This window comes from Puntigrus tetrazona, chromosome 23, assembly GCF_018831695.1.
Source record: "Puntigrus tetrazona isolate hp1 chromosome 23, ASM1883169v1, whole genome shotgun sequence".
NCBI lineage: Eukaryota > Metazoa > Chordata > Actinopteri > Cypriniformes > Cyprinidae > Puntigrus > Puntigrus tetrazona.
Window position 1 is genome coordinate 10,282,385 of NC_056721.1, and position 12,047 is coordinate 10,294,431.

The 12,047-nt window shown below is 36.1% G+C and overlaps 1 long non-coding RNA gene across 1 annotated transcript; it reads right to left on the reverse strand.

The window, feature by feature from the left end:
• Positions 1-9,080: 9,080 nt before the first annotated feature.
• LOC122328389 lies at positions 9,081-11,659 on the reverse strand. The gene is made up of 3 exons (XR_006247790.1): positions 11,403-11,659; positions 11,202-11,321; positions 9,081-9,116 (listed from the first exon to the last, which is right to left on the reverse strand). It is a non-coding gene; the product is annotated as an uncharacterized LOC122328389 (long non-coding RNA).
• Positions 11,660-12,047: the final 388 nt, after the last annotated feature.

The following is a 12,047-nucleotide window of genomic DNA, read 5'->3' on the forward strand; positions in this document are numbered from 1 at the left end:
CTCCTTTAGGTCAGACTTAGGAGCAGCACATGGCTGTCTCAAACTCTCATGCGGGATGGATGGAAAGTGCACACGCCTTACGGTGTTATCCTTTGTGCCACTTATGTTTACGTCATTTTCTAACGTTAAGGAGCATTTTACTGCTCAGAGGTTGCTCTTTCATGGTTTAAAGGAATATTCTGAGATCAGTAAAAATTAAGCTCAGTTGATGGCATTTGTGTGACGAAAATTAAATTTCAGCTCGTTTACTCCTTTTCCTTAAAAAGCAGAAATGTATATGATGAAGGCTAAATATATTTCACTGAGTTTCACAGTTCACAGCATTTAACTTATTTAACTTATTTAACTTATTTATATATATATATATATATATATATATATATATATATATATATATATATATATATATATATATATATATATAAATAGGTTATAATACTGTTTCAGTAGTTTTGCTACAATATTTATGCATGTTAATATGGTTTTAGTTTAATTTAGTTTAGTTTAAAAATGGTTACTGTCTTTACTCAGAGACAACTTAAAAATTAATGAATGCATCAAATGATGTCCAAATATTATCAAAAATGTTGTCTTTTAGAAGAGATATTGCTATAAATTTCCATTTATTAGGCAAATATTATCTCCGGATTGTCTGATCAGCTGTAATGTTTTGTGCTTTTCTTCTCTATTCATTTTTTTTTAACTGAAACCTGGAGCACGTCCAGCAGCTTTCTGTGACCCTCCCTGTAAGGACACTCTCTGGCTGCGGTCAGTCACGTATAGCCGTGGATTATGTGTCCTCCATACTATCTGTGCACACCCTCTCACAGCCATAGGACATTGATGACAGTCTATGTGTATTAATAACTGTCTGCTTTGTGACTGGAGGTGTAGGGACAAATGGAATGAGGCGAGGACTTTGAGATGGAGAGATGGATTACTCCGAAAGGCTAAACAGTCATGGAGTTCCAGACACAACGGTCTATTCTGTTGCTTATCTGGCCGTGAATGACATGATGCTGATGTTCATTCCTTTGCAAGTCAGTGATGAAAATTGCTCTTTTAGCAAAAAACACCATTAAATGTATTATTTATTAAATTAGGAGTAAATGTTGCGGTTACACTGTTTATATTCGAATGTTTTGAAAGCAAAACGCTCATTGTGATGTTTCAGAGTTAGATGAATATGCATGGAACATGTTCAGCATATATATCTTATTCTCACTCATTTTTATGTGTAATCAGCTCTTTCATTACATCTTTAAGAGACAAGTGAAAAGTGCATTAGAGATGTTTTATTATTTATTTTTGCTGCTTTTCAAGGGACCTTTATTGTTGCACACTTGTGAACCCAGACTTACAATCTTATTAAAAGTCCATGATAAAATTTTTTTATATTATGTTAAAATTAAGCATGATGATTATTTCATGATTATTATTACCATTGTTGGAATTATTACAATGTTTATAGTGTGTAAACAAATTACAACTGTGCCTCACTTCTGGTTTCATTTCCATCCTGACCAACAATGTTGGTACTAAAAAATGTTGGTACTGTTTTTAGGAGTGTAGTTAAAATGTTTAAGAGAATGCTGCCTACACCTTTTTATGACTCTTTGGCATGATAGTGACCAATCTGATTAGAATTGCTTAGGCTTTATTGTCTGAATGCCTCACTAAACAATCTCTGAACCACGCTAAAGCCTTAGTAGTTAAGATTAAAGCATATTTGATTGTTTTTAATGCGAAAAAGTGTTGTTGACATTAATTTGACAGTGTTTCTTTCTGCACACAAGTGTGTGTGTGTTTTTTGTGTGTAGCAGAGACACAGTACCAGCCAGAAACATTGCTATGGATTGGTCCCCTTTAGAAAGGGGGAAGCTGTCCATTTGATACACTTCCTGCCCAGATCTAGGGACCAGATGTTTTCCCACCCTGAGAGATAAGGACCATGTCACCACACAGCCGTCAAAATGCTTGCAAGAAGTTGGTAAACATTCTTAAGCTCACTTCTTCCTAATAGAAACCTCCTGAGGGTTCAGATTCTATAATGGGGACATAATGGTCACATGAAATGGCTCTCTGTAGATAAGAGCGTGAGATGACGCAGGTCATTTAGCCGTGTTTAAATTAATTATTTAGAATGCATTAACCTGCAAATGCCTCTATTAAATATTTGAGATTAATAGATCATTACAAATGAAACGGTATTATGAACCAAACATCTCAAACGCATAGCGCATAGCAATAGAATTACTGCAATTATATCACCATGCAGTGCAATGTTTGTATAATCAACACTATTTAATAAAATAATGCAATTGTTTAAGATATAAATAATTAAAGTAAGTATAAATGTGCAATGAAAATACGAGATGGTCTTCAATCAGTACAGGAAGTTGTACTTAAGAGTAACATGAACCATGGATCTTTTGTGTGATATTTATGTTCATTTCAAGTGTTCTAGCCAAAACATATGAGGTAGAAGTGCACTTTGAACCCTTCGATCATCCTCTGTCTCTCTCCTCCTTCATCTGCCTTTCTCTCTTATTGACGATAACCAATCCTCCTGGGATTCTCCGGCTTCTCCTCCCTTGGTTAGTGTGGCCTGAACCTTGACACAAAACATACTTGTTCTTCTCTGACTCTATCCTTCAGCAGGGATATCTAACCATAGGAGTAAGGCAAGGGAAAACTCCACGAACCTCGCAGCTGCGACAACACACGCCTTTAGAGGGCTGACAAGAGAAAACACCCTGCTGTCTTGGGTGGGAGTCTGGATATATGTGTGTGTGTTTAATCTCTGACTCCTCATGTCACACACTCTCACACAAAGAAAAAAAACAACTATATTTTCTATTAGAAAAACAGATAAGCCCAGGATTTCTCTTCTTGGCCAAACACATGTTTTGATTATCAGTAAAAAGAGTCCTGATCAGCAGCCATTTGGTCAACTACATTATTATTGGAAGAAATTGCATGGTATGTAACTGTGGATGTATGAATATATTCAGTGTGATTGTATGACAAGCCATGACATTTTCATCTGATCATCTGATTTTTTTCATCCGATCATCTGATTTCTTCAGTACGGCACCCTAGTTAAAGGGATAGCTAACCAAGAATGAAAATTCAGTCATGTCTTCTAAACCCGGAAGATCTTCCTTCATCTTTAGACCACAAATGAAGATAGTTTTGAAGAAATCTGAGAGCTTCCTGACCTCCATAGACAGTGACACATTGAGCATTTTAAAAGGCAGGACTTGGTGACATCAATGGCTCAACCGTAGTATTATTAAGAATACTTTCTGTGCACATTTACAAGAATACCACAATGCATGTGTGTGCATTTTTCTGATTGAACACAAAGACCAGATCATTTGGCTTCTACACGCATCACACACATGCATGATATGAGCACATGGTGAAGACTGACATGGAAGAGAAGAAGTTGATGAATAAAGTAGTTATTATTCTCATAGATTTTTTAACATTATGGTTGAACCACTGCTGTCACATGGACTATTTTAACAATGACCTAACTACCTTTCTAGGCCTTGAAAGTGCTGTCTATGCAGGATCAGAGAGCTCTCAGATTTAAACAAAAATATCTTCATTTGTGGTGCAAAGATGACGACATAAGGGTGAAAAATTAATGGCAGAACTTTCATTTTTTCCTTTGGTGAACTGTGCTTTTAATTGTCGTGAACTGTGCCTTTAATTGTTGAGTTTTTGAGTCCTGTCACTGATATAAACAGTTAGGAATTGTATTCCTGTCTGTAAACACTTTCAAAACAAAACAAAAAAAAACATGGTCACTACAATTTACTACAATAAAACCATAGTTATTACCCTTGCATTTTAATTCGTTGAACAAACTGTTCCTCGTTCGGTAATGCTGATTGTTAGTAAAATTTTACTGAAAAATCCCTTGACAAAATCCCCTTCTTGACATTTTTAAATAACAAGTCAGGATGTACGTGTGGAATGCTTCATTCGCAAAACGAATTTTTGAGTCGGTTCTTTGCAATGAATCAGTCAAAACCGCTTGAGTGGGTTCGTGATTCAGTTTGAATCATTCGGAGAGCTCACTCATAAGCTGAACAGTTTCAGCGGGTTTCTAGTTTACGCCTACGGAAAAGGAGCTGGAGAACGAAACAGTTTAGAATATACAGTTTATATATATATATATGAATTATAATATATTATAATTCAATGAATTGGAATAAACTTACAATAAATTGGAATAAACTCACAAAACAATCGCCAAAGATGAAGAAATGTGTATGAAGATCAACACCTGCACACGCCCGAGCAGGTAAAATATTTAATCAGTTAAAAATCTCATAGGCTATAACACAAAATCACAATGGCATTATCATGGTTTGCATCATGGTGTACACTTGGAGAAGGTCTACCGTGTCTGTTTTATTGAAATGTAGATGCAGTGCAATGGTGGTTATTTTAAGAAACTGTCCTAGTCATTCTTGTCAGATAAGCCGTGATATATATGGATTTATTTTTACCTTTAAGGAAAGCTGTTCTTTAGTCTGTTGTTTGTTTGTACCAGCCTCATTTGTCCTTGTTCTGTTTTGTACTGTGAGGTTATATTGGGTGATTCCTGATTTGTAGAGCATATTTATCATGCTCCATAAAAAACAAGAGCATCCTGAGAATATTATGTGTGTACGTCATAAAGCTCACCATTCAAAATCTATGAGAAGATATTAACTCGCACCAGGCAGGAAAATGTCAGTAATAATCTTTTTCATGTTTCATGTCATTCTTACATGTTGATGTAGTGATGTTTTTATCAGCATTTGCTAAATATTGTTGAAATGTGTTGTGGTGTTTGGTATTAAGACTGCATAAAGACAGATTTGGTCTGGTTTATGGTTTCAGACAAGACCACAGTCTGACTTCCAGCAGGGTGCATTGATAATTACCTCAACAATAGACTGCGTGGTATCTTTTGATGACCCCACAACTTTCCCCCCACCATTTCCCGTGTTTAATGTGATTTTATTGGCAGTGGCAGTTAACACATGCCGAACGCTGTCAACTTGTTATTTTTAGGAACATTGAAAGCATTGACAGAATGGAAAAAAAAATATCTATGTGCCATAAAATGTAACAGAATACATTCTCTATCCTAATGAGCTGATGATCAGAATCAGGTGTGTAAATTAGAGAGCCATACAAAATATGCAGAGCTGTGGCTCCCCAGAAATAAGTTTAAAAAACACTGCTATATACTGTAATGCAGTGTATAGCACTATAATAATAGTATGTTACGTGATAATTTTCCAGAGATTACTTTTGTGATATCACCATTATCCCATTTACCGCTTTGCGTTTTTGGCAGATCTCAGAGGGCGTGAGACGGCAGTCAATAACACATAAAAGCTGACTTGCTTTCTCTTAAAGTGATGAGGGTCCACTGAGCTCCACCCGATTCCCTGCTCTCTGATGTCATCGCCCTCTCTCATGCAAACCAGCTGTTTGCTTAAATGGCTTTTTAGATGCCAGCCAAATTTCTGCACGTGTGTTGAGGAATGAGGAGAAATGAGATGGAGAGAGAACATATGTGTGCATTTCATATCAAGCAAAAATTTCTTGAGTAAACAGCCTAGCGGCCAAATAAATGAGAAATTGGATCATATAGATCCAAGGCACACAAAGACGAGGTCTCACTGGGTTAAAGTAGAAATGAATAGTGAGCCCATATCAATTTATTTTTTCAAAACTTTATTCCTATCACAAACATACATCAGTTTAACACAATGCTAGTACGCCGATCCAAAATATGATGGAACACCGGAATGTTAAAATAAAATGTCATAGTTGAAATAAAGGACAAGGTTTTCATATGTATGTATGTACGCTTAAAACACAATTTTCTATTGGTTCATTTTAAAAGATACAGTGACTCTAGCACCAAATTTTGACTCAAAACTTTTGGAGTTTAGTCAGTCTTGTGTCAGAAATTATATGAATTGTAGAAAACATTTAAAAAAAGATATGGGTTTAAATATAGTGTAGAAATATATAAATATATATATATATATATATATATATATATATATATATATATATATATATATATATTAATATTTGTCTGTTTTTTATTGTATTGGAAAGGAAACGACTACTGTAAAACTAATAACGATGTTCCAGGGTTTCATGGCTGCACCCACTTACATCATTTCTTTGCCTAATGACTTTTGTACAGTGTAGTAGCAAATGCAGATACAAAATAAAAACACACCCACCCAAGGAACGTCTAGTAATTAAGGCAGGTCATTCAAACGATTAAGTCAGTCATTCAACCCATAAACACTACATTTAAATGTCTAGAATAAAAATATTACAAAAAAGAGCATACTGTAATACTGGTTTACAAAGTATGGTAAAGCTGTAACACAATCCAGAAATGTCAGATAACAATTAGCTGTCACCCTGAGCACTAATGGGCTTTGCATCATATCTTATTGGTTGGATTTTTACTGTACGTTAAGGGTTGTTTGCAGCAATGAAATGGAGTCGACGGATTGTTGTTTGAAATGATTTCTCATGCTCAGCAACTCCAGGAATCATTACTTTGTCATGCAGTGATATTAACAAAATTATACAGGACTATTAACTAGTCAAATCCATACTGTACACAAAGATAAACATATAGAACATTTCATACAGTCTAGAAACACACAAACAATCCATTGCAAACAAAAATGTATGTTTCTCTATGGTGTGATGTGATTTACTCTCAGCTGCAAGCTGTGGAGAGGTGGGACAGGAGCAAGGATCCTCCCGGCGTTCCATTCCAGTCCTGGCTGCTCTTATGGAAGCCAGCAATGACTCATGGGAAAGGTCCCCCACCCCACAGCAGTACTGTATAATACTCAAAGGGTGAACTCTTGGACTAAAATGTTTTTTTTTTTTTTTTTTTGCATGTTTGATTGTATTTATATAATGTTCTTCGTATAAATCGTCACTGTCATAACTAGCACTTACAACTGCTTTCTTAACGTTACAACAATCTTTCATATAGCACTGAAACCTGTACATTTGTCTCGATAGATCGGAAGGAGGATTACTTGACGAATTTACCTCCAAAGTTGTTCCGTATGAACTTAACTGAACGTGTTGCATTTTGCAGTGGGAATTTGAGTCTTTGTCTACCTTGTGCCTTTTGGCCAAGGTCAATGCAGTAGATTGAGCTGAGTTTAAGAAGCAGGGACTGAGCATTCTGCCCAGACCCTTGGCGGCAGAGTGGCTTGTTCACAGCTCGGTGTCTGCTGTTTTGGTGGTAGAGTGGCCGTTGGTAGCGGCAGGAGGAGTTTGGGCCTTAACTGGCTCTTGTGACTCTCCGTTAAGGCTGGGCTTCTCCTGGGGCTCTGGTTGGTTTAGAGGGGCCACGGACACTAGAGTGTTGCCCTGGTTCTCTCAATCAGCCATATAAGACTCCTCAGCCTGTGGAAAACATTTATCAAACAATAATATGTATTATTATTATTTTTATATTCTTTGTATTTCTTTTAGATTTTTACTGCTTATAATTATCAGTTATTATTATAATTGTTTTATTTTGCAAGACAGTTAACCCCAGGAACATTCCCAGAGGGAAATTGTATTGCTCAAACTGTATTTTGAAGAATGACAGTAGACATAAATGAGACTATGGTTAATCATGTAGATCACGTGGTTTCATGTGGAGTTCATATCAAGGTGTTATAGGACTTTTATTAAATTTGATGCATTGAAAGCGTTAAACTATTAAAGTTAAAAAGGATTATTCACCTAAAATAAAAATTCTGTCATTGATAACTTAGCCTCATGTTGTTTTAAACCCATAAGATCACAAATTAAGATTTTTATGGAAGAGTTCTCTGACTCTCCCAGACAGCAAGCGTTCTTACACGATCAAAGGTCAAGAAACATAGCGAGGAGATTAAAATCTTAAAATATTTTTTTGCACAAAAACCTCTACTTTATTTAACAGTTTCCCTCCACTGCGTCACCCTGGCACTATTTTGGAAAGTCTTCAATTAACTCTAATGGACAAAAAATATACTTGTAGCTTTGTAAAATTATGGTTGAACCCTTGATGTCACATGGATTACTTTACCAATGTCCTTTGCTCACGCTTCTGAACCTTGGTCATGTAAGAACACGTTCTGGAGGGTCAGAGAGCTCTCAGATACCATAAAAAAATATCAAAATTTGTGTTCTGAAGATTAACGGAGGTCTTATGGATTTGGAACAACATGATGCGTCAGTAACTAATAACTCTTAGATTTAAATTTTTAGTAAGTATTTTTGTAAAATTGATGAGTAAGACCCTTCAACTAAGGGTGTTCTTTGAACTTCCATAAAATCATTTTTTCCTGATGCATATTCAGAGCTAAAGCATTTATTGTTCAGCATATGGCTTATGAAATACTGCCCTATGAATGTGAGCATTTTTTATTGGAAGACTCTTTCTGAGGTCTGCCGAAAGTGCACTTTGCTTTCATCATTTCTCATCATTTAACAGAGAAGGAAAACAGCTTAGAACTATTGGCAAGGAGATGAAACAGTTAGTGTTTCACTAGCATGTGTTGTGGTTCTGAACATTCGATGGGGCGTGTGCTGGGGGAACTGCGCTGCACTGATATGCTGCCAATTGTTTCTCTCTTTACACGAGCTTACAACATTTCCCTATCAAATACGCTGAACTTTGCAATTAAAATGCGTGTATAACACATTCAAAATGGGAATTTGATTGGGAAACACTTGGTGGTGGAGATACTGTTGGTGAAGTCATCAATGCGATGGTTTAGACAGCAGGAAGTAAATGAATGTGTGAATTTGCTTCAAAGATTTGTTTAGTGTTGACTTAGAACATGCAACCGCATCCTCTAGAAACGCTATTACAATTAATGGGATGTTTTTCTGGGGTTCATTAAGTTTGACACTCACCAGTTTCATGCCTTTGCGTTAGTTTGGCGATGGCGCTTGAAGTAGAATATGCCGACTATGGTGGCAGCAAGCAGCAAGCCAGCCACCAGCACAGACCACGAAAACTGCAGAAGAAGATCCAGAGGCATCACTCTCTTCTCATTCTCTTTACCTAGCTATAGAAACACATGAACAACAAGTTAAACATTGGAGGGCTTCAATAGCAATTTGAGTCATATTTAATAAATATCTAATCAAGTGATGTGGATTTAGTTTGGGTATTCCTTAATAGTGAGCAGAAAAATTCACTGTAGCATTTTATATTAAAGTCCGTTTTTGTTTCTGTAATATATGGAGAATCCCTAAACCTTCCTAATTTAGATTTTTCCACTCTTCCTGACATGCGTCCCATACACAAAACTTATCTGCTTTACAAAGCTTTATAAAGCAAACAAAAAGAGGAAGTGAACAGGAAGGAGTCTTTGTATTTTAGCACTTCTCCCTTTCACAAAGCATGTTTGGTCTCCATTTCATCCCATGGTGTCAAGACAGTATAACCAATGCCTATCATGATGAAAAAAATACAGATCCTGCGTTAGACTGGTCGATTGCTGCTATCGCTTTCACTGGTCTCAGATCTGTTCTGCCAACAATGGACGCTCATCATCACCCCTCCAATTCTTCTGTCTAACCTCTTTTCCTGGGTTCATAACCGCATGGCAGCAGAGAGAGGAAGCCCCTCTTCTCTCCCACTCATTCATCTTTTGTGTGGAGGGATTATTTATAGCGAATGACAAAACAGGATCTCCCTAATCTGAGCTCACAGGCATCAACAGCTCAAACTGCCCTGCTAAACTTTATCCTCTCAGACACAAAAGCTTCCTTCCTTTCTAATGTACATGGACGCAGATGACAGCAACGGAAAACATCTGAAGTCACTCTGTCCCATGGTTTTGGGTATGAAGAGTAGAGATGCTTGAAAAGTCTTTTAGAGGTACTTTATAATGGAGTTTAGAAATCTTTGGATATCCTTTTGGGTTAAATATGGGATGTGTGCATTAATATGATGCTGATATGACCTCACTGTAGCATGTAAAAGAAAATATAAATGCAATTACACAATGTTCCTTTGTCAAATGTATTTTGTAGTGGTCATAGTAAACGGTAATATTGTGGTACTTCGATTTATACAAATATACTAAATGATTGACATATACAATGTTTTCATAAATTTCCTTACAAAAAAGTACAAGGGCAGTACCATGGTACAATGATGTTAGTATAATAGTATGGTGCTTTGAAATATACCATGGTAGTAAATTTTATGTACTTTTCTTTCAAAAAATATCATCATACCGTTTCTTTGTGGTTTTAAGTTGTTTCAGTGGTTCTTTGGGGGTGGTTAAAATGAAAATGTTGTTATTAATTACTTACCCTCTGTCATTCTAAACGCTGTAAAAGCTTTGTTTGCTGTAGCGCAATTTTGGAGACTATCTGCTGGACGCAACATAGCATAAGCAGTTCTGTATCAAGGATACGTTGATTTTACAAATTAAAGCATAAATACACATACAAAATGTATCCTTTTTGCAATGCAAAAATCATTATTTTAGTTTTCCTTCCTTACAAAAAGTTTTATTGCAACTTGATAATGTTAGTTCACCCAGTGTTGGCAGATGGAGTATTCTGATTTAGTCTTTATACTTTTCTGGACCTTGACAGTGAAAATTGTTTGACAGAAATTGAGAAAGACATAAGCCTTCCAGTTTTCATCTAAAATATGTTAAATGATGTTCCAAGGATGAACAAAGCTTTTACAGTTTTGGAACGAAATTGATGTAAGTCATTAATAACAAAATTTTCATTTTGGGGGTGGAGTACTTTTTTTAAGGTGCTATATAGCACTATAGTTAGAGATATAGGTGATATGTAGTATTTAAAGTGGTTCCCCTACCATTTGTAGAGAGCTATTTAGCAACATTTGTTAGTGTGTGGTAAATGTCCACAAATAAAGTGCCATGATGTTATTTTTTCCAAGTAGTACCAAAAAGACCATGGTAATACTAAACCATTTGTTCTGGAGAAGAGCAGCAGTGGTAGTGTCATTTTGTATATTTGGAAGTATACTACCTGATGAAACTTGTGAAAGTGAAATCTAAATGTTTAGATAAATGTCAGCAAAATTGGTAAAATTAGTTAAAATGAATATTTTTTTCCCCACACAGAATTCCTATCAATGTAGTGACCCAAAAATTACTTACATTTACATTTTTCTGTATTTCTTGTAACACCTTTTCAGTAGAGGTCAGCAGATTTTTTTGATTCTTCTGGTACAGATGTAGGCAGACTGGTCTTAGCAGCGCTGGGAACTAATCCATGTGCTAAACCAGAGAATCAAGGATTAGTGCTATCACCAACAAAAATAAAAAATTAATTTGAGGACAATCTTGGAGGCCTTATACCCATGTCAGTAGTGTGAACGGGATCTGATTGTCCCATGCCAATTTCTTGTACAGGAGTTGGATTTGCAGCTGCTGGATCTGTTGCCAGGTTGGATGCCGGATCTGTTGCCAGGTTTACTGCCGGGTCTGTTACCAGCTTTTCCCCCTTTGCTGTTGTCAGGTCTGTAGCCGATTTTTTTTTCCGGCAATGTTGTCATAACTATTGTCGGACCAGTTGATGCTTCCTGTCCCTGACAATCTGTATGGTAACAAAGAAAGGGTTAAATATGTTAAATACTGTAAGACAACAAGTTTTATGTTGCATTTCCACCTCACCTTGATGAATTATGAATTACACGATCATGTTAAACAGAACATTCATCTATTTGCATACTACTTCTTGTATTTTCTACTGAACGGATAAGTTGGGGCAGGACATATTAAAGGCCCAATTGCTGGTTTTGAGAGAGCAACATCAGTATACTTAATTCTTACTCAGAAGCTCTTGATTGTTTGTGACTGTGATTGCACTAGTTGCATTGCATGTTTGCTTTTCTTTTTTAAATAAATTAAAAAATATATATTCATTTGAAAAGTTTTGCAAACAGTACAGCATTTTACAGGATTTTGCAAAGATTACCATGCTACATGTTCACTTTTGTGTAT